Source organism: Nanorana parkeri, unplaced genomic scaffold, assembly GCF_000935625.1.
Source record: "Nanorana parkeri isolate BGI_ZX_2015 unplaced genomic scaffold, ASM93562v1 scaffold496, whole genome shotgun sequence".
Lineage (NCBI taxonomy): Eukaryota > Metazoa > Chordata > Amphibia > Anura > Dicroglossidae > Nanorana > Nanorana parkeri.
Genome location: NW_017306764.1, coordinates 823,369 through 828,943, shown reverse-complemented (window position 1 = coordinate 828,943; position 5,575 = coordinate 823,369). Strand labels below are relative to the sequence as shown.

Sequence of the window (5,575 nt, the reverse complement as noted above, 5' to 3'; positions counted from 1 at the left end):
TAAAGCAGCTACTTCAATTCAGTGTAATTACGCTTTAACAGAATCTTGTCTTGAAAAGGAAATGTAGGTTTTTTTCTTCAGAAAATGCTAGTTGTCTGGCTGATTCATTAACTTCAATACTTTTAAATACCTCAGCTATAAAAATGATTCAAACTTTATTCTGATTCCAGTTGCTGCATACTTTTTCCAGGTCAGTTATTTAGAAAGTATTGACACCAGATCCAACCATGCAACTGGCAGTTACATTTTTCCCAGTTCCCATACCCCCGAATGGTGCTTAGTTCAGTAGAGAGAATGCGCCAAAATCAACTCACAAACCCAAACTTCTAGGAGTATCTATTTCATTTTCATGAGTCCCCTGCAGCTCTTGCTTTTTCCTCCTGCTAACCTCCAATTATTACAGGATACAGTAGTGATGTGGAGGTCAGTTTACCAACACAAACATGCCCTTCCATTGAACAGCTCCACAGGGATCAATTTGAAGAGTAAAAAAGATACTGGTGCCTGCTTTTCACACTGTTGTAACCATAGCCACATGTTAGAACAGTTTTGCTTCACTAAGTATTTTTCCCCCCCTTCTTTTCTCTTTTTTAGATTTTGAGCTCCATGTGAAGTTGACCAGTTTCAAGCACAAGAACCAATGTTTAGCTCCTTCTGAAGAATTTTGATGTAAAACACGTAAGTAGAAATATGGAGCAGTTTTGAGAACTTGTAGTCTTTGAGGGCAGGGCCCTCCTTGACCATCTTGTCTTGATTTGTATTGTAACTGTAATGTCTTCCTTATATTGTAAAGCGCTGTGCAAACTGTTGGTGCTATATAAATCCTGTATAATAATAATGAGAATCTTTACGTAAGGATTGCCACCAAATACAACTCTTTTATAATAACTTCTTCATAGAGCAGCTAGAGCTGAACTCCTGAATTTTGGTTGAAACCCAAAGTTCTTGTTTCTTCCTTCTGGAGTGGGTTTCATTTTTGGAGAATCCGCTAGAGCTGTGGGTTGCTACGTGCCTTGTGTTGCACTAGGGGAGAAGCTCTTCAGCCTCCTCCTCCAGTTCTCAGGCCCATACCCATAGTGTCGCGCGCTCACTTCTTGATCATCTCATTGTCGGTCACGGCTCCCTGCAGGGATTCCCCTCCCCGCTCCGATCCTCCAGCACTGACTGGAGGAACGGACGGGGGAGGGGCTGGGTACAGCTAGCTCTGCCTCTAGATAGGCAGAGTCAGCTGTCATTCATGCAGCTGGGTGGATCTCGACAGTAATGTCGGGATCCGTCCCGCTGCGGCGGTCTCGGTATACTGCGAGCTGTAGCTTGCAATGTACTGAGCTTTGGGTCATGGGAGGATGCTAGGATATGTCCTCCCGTGACCCTTAAGAGAACTATCGGGAAAAACACTTACCCCATAGTTCTCTTTTAATTATAGCATGACGATTGTCATGAACTCCACACACTGTGGTTTTAATTATGTCTGTTGCGCTGAATGTTAGCCATGTGTTTGAATATCAAAGAATTGAGGTTTAAAGCCAAACTCTGGGACAAATTATAATTTACACACTGCACAGGTGTGTAAATTATCATTAAAAAGTTGTGCCTTATGTGCAGAGGGCTGCTGTAAAGTATAAAAATGTGACTCGAGCAGTATAGTGTTCTGGTTTTATCTCCCGCCTCTCCTCACTATTGTCCATTCACAAAATGTATTTTATTTATATAACAAGGCATTCTGTGATGGGAAGAGGGTGGCTGGTGATGTGACATTATCTCTCCTTCACCAATTACAGAGTGCCTTGTATTCTTTGAAAAATGACAAGACATTTTGTGAATCAACGATAGTGTGGAGGGGTGGGTGATGTGACTGGATCTGCATTATGTGCAGGAGCCGGGGTGCTGCAAGACCAGACTTTTATTAGGGATGCACTGAAATTTTGGCCGCTGAAACATTGAGATCTAAAATGGTACTTTTGGCAAAATGCCGAAAGTACATTTGTTTTGTTTGTTTTGCCCAAAAATGTGATGCATCTCTAATTTCTCTCCTCCCCGCTGGGTGCTGCTTTGTGTCCCCTCTGAAACAGAGCAGCACCCAGCGGGGAGAAGATTTCTGGAGGCCGAGCTGGGCGGGGAGGAGAGCGGTCAGTGGTTTCACAGGAGGCCATGCTCTCCTCCTGCACCACCCCAATCGGCCAAGGAGCGGTGACAAGGAAATCAGAATGGAGAGTGGATCGGGGAGGAGTCAGCTGTCACAGGAGACCAAGCTGGAGGCGGGAGTAGTCAGCTGTCAGTGTCATGGGTGGCTGAGCTCTCCTCCCACACTGTCTGCTCAGCCTCCTATGACAGGCAAGTCAGGATGAAGAGCAGTATACAAACACTCGGTGATCAGCCGATCACTGAGTGTTTGTAAACCATAGAAGACCTTTTCAGGCAAACCACTTTATTAATTCTCCCCAAACCACTATGTTCTATCATGGTTCTAACTCTATTGGAGGCATTCCTTTCTACCCGTGACCCACGGTCACACTTAGTATCGCAGTTATACAAGATGCTTCATCAGATACACCTTCCTATACACTTAAATAACACAGCGAGAACAAGACTTGCCTCATCCTCTATCAGAGAAACAAAAAAAATCTACACTCTACCGCTTTTTCATGCCTTAAAAACGAGTTGGCCTTTAAATTAATCTTGGGATGCTATCAAGTCCCCACAAAAAACATAAAAAACATAAAAAACATAAACAGCGCTCTCGGATGGGGAAGGCTAACTAACAAACATGCATGCAGCCCCGGAAAACAGGAGGAGAACCTGTAGATGCAGCTCAACAAAGGAACACGAGTCAGCTGTCACAGCTGACTCGCCCTTCGTGTTCCTTTGTTGATCTATCAAGTCCCCACAGGAACTCACGCCACTTAAGATAATGGGCGGTTTTGCATAACATAAAAATTTGCAACTAACACCATTTTTCTCTACAGATCCTGAGGCTTTCAGAAAATGTTTATGGGGCCTAAAATACTAATTTTAGCAGGGTTCTTTTGCCTTTGACAGTGCTGTCCATCTAAAACTGCATATTGCCTGATCAGAGGAAGGAAAGAGCAGAGTAATGACCTTCTCAGTAGCTTGCTGCTCCTTAATTGTGCAGGCTTTATTTCTGCCCTCTCAAACAATGGAACCTAGATTTCCTCAGCATAGGCAGCTGTGTTTGATGTGCATTGACTTGGCTGTTTTGCACACAGCTACACAAGAGGAGTACGGTGTCCTTGCCTTTTGAACCTTAAACAGAGAATATAAAAAGAATAATTAAAAAAAATCAGAGGATGATGGTCCTTGCTAAAAGAGAACATTACAATAGAAAGTTGGTGATTTAATTTTAACTGAAATTACATGAGTACTGAAGAAGAAAGCACGACTTAAAACAAAAAAACCCAAAACCTTTCTTGTAGACCCTGTTGTGTTTTAGTTCTTCCTCCATGTCTGCATCTTAGAAAGTTCAGTGTGAGCATTCATCTGCATAAGAATAGGATTAACGTGTCAGCATCTTCTTTTACTAATACTTTAATCTAGTTGGTTGAGGAAGAGAACAAGTCAACAAGCAGCCCTTAAATATGTTAACCCCCAGAACAGGTCAAGATGAACCTAGCCATCTTATCGGAGAGTTGGATTCCGGGTTATTTTATACCGAATTACTCTACAAATCCATACATTTATAGAACGTGAACGAAACACCCCTTGGATGTCTGTTTTGGTTCCATTGAGGATTTTATTACAAAGTATTAAATGCATTTCTTATAATGACTGGTCACTAGAGCTGCAGCTAACGATTATTTTCAAAATCGATTAGTTAGCCGATTATTAAGTTCGATTAATCGGTTAATCGGATAAACTATAAAATACAGTTTAAAAAATGGCTCCAGTGATAGGACTATTAGTCTGTATTGAGGTTGTAGTCCATCACAGGAGCAAGCTTGGACCGGTGAAATGTCACTAGGGATATTTATTCTAAAAGTTGCTTCCTTATGGTGGATAGAATTACAGTATGTGCATTAACCATAGAAGTCTCATCTCAAAGCCTTTGGATCAGTTCTGGCTTTCCACAGTATGATCTACTTGTGTAAAAAAACCATTGAAACTATCCCATGTGGTATAAATCAAGGGATGGGTTCTGTGTTCACCAAACACCTCTGTTGAAAAGATGACAGCTGGAATCTAGCTGCTAATGGATACATTGACACCTTTTACACAAATAACCCAAGTGGGCTCCGTGGTGACTTAGTGGTTTGCACTTTGGCCAGGGATTAGTTCCCAATAGGAACACGGCCTGTTTAGCCCTGTCTCGACTAACAATTCACAAACATACTGGCAGGCTTCCACACACATTGGCACCAGTGTGTTTGAATGTATGACTGTAGTAGGGAGCATTAGATTGTAAGCTCCTCTGGAGCAGGGACAACTGTAAATTGTAAATGTTCCTTGCGAAGTGCTGTGGCACTATATCAATAACATTTTCAGATGCAATACCGTTCAAGCTGCCAGTGTAATTATGTTCATAATAAAGTGTCTGGATTATCAGCCGTGGCTGAGCAAACTAATTTTCAATCTGGACATGGGGAACACAATTCCCTTGACGGAGCTTGAGATCTGCAGCTGTGTTTGGACACATGTAGAAATGATTCAGACAGTTCACTTTGATGAGATGAGAATGTTTGCTGGCTACTTAAGGAAAGGGGTGATAGTGCATTCGATGTAGAACATACCAACATAAATATACCCTTTAATTAAACAGAATGTAATTATGATGGTGGATATTGTACTCTTGTGCAATCTAAATTTTATAGCTTTCGATAGAGTAAGGAATGGCTAAAACTCCTGTTAGGTTTTCTTTTTTTGCCTTCTATGTCTTCTTGGGGAACATTACCCTTACTTCATGTCCTGTTAACCTGGCATGAAGAAAGGTGTTTTTTTTTTTTTTTTTTAATTCCCCCAAAATAAGGACAATCCTCTCTCACCAGAACAAGGTTTCCCCCTTTCTGCCCTCATTGCTGTTCAGGCCACAATTTGGGGGTTTCCCCTCACTTTCAGTCCTGGTGACAGCAGGACAAATGAATACACTTGGACAGCAATTCAATCCTGACCATACCCTGCATCCAAAACTAAAAGAAAGGTTTTAGCTTTAAATACATTTATGGCAAATTAGAGCGTTGTGTATAGCTTTGCCATGGGCTAGGTGTGTTGCGTTGCCATTCATGTGAATGGCACTCCAAAACACCTCCCGGAGGCCATATGGTGTAGTGCAATGTGCGGTACAACAATACCACGGAATGCGGTGAGAAAAAAAGAGTACCTGCAATCAGTAGAGCCCATTCTTAACCACCTTCAGGACTGGACATTGTTTACCTCTAATGATTTTTACATTACAGCTATGTTCCCATTGCAGGGCTGGAGAAATTCCAGTCGCCAGGTCCCCATGGCTGCTGGAAAAAGTTGGCTGGTGACAGGACATCATTCCCTTAAATTGTATGTAGACCAAAGAACAAAAATCGAATATATCGTAGCTCAGCAGTCCTTAGCTGTGGTGGCTGCATTA

The 5,575-nt window shown here is 42.1% G+C and overlaps 1 protein-coding gene across 1 annotated transcript in view; it reads left to right on the top strand.

Moving 5' to 3' along the window:
* The first annotated feature begins 599 nt into the window (after nt 1–599).
* WASF3 (WAS protein family member 3) overlaps nt 600–5,575 on the top strand; it is a 29,810-nt gene continuing 24,834 nt past the window's right edge. Inside the window, exon 1 of the mRNA XM_018561048.1 lies at nt 600–678. The gene's annotated coding sequence lies outside the window, so the exon portion shown is untranslated. The remainder of the gene's footprint in view (nt 679–5,575) is intronic.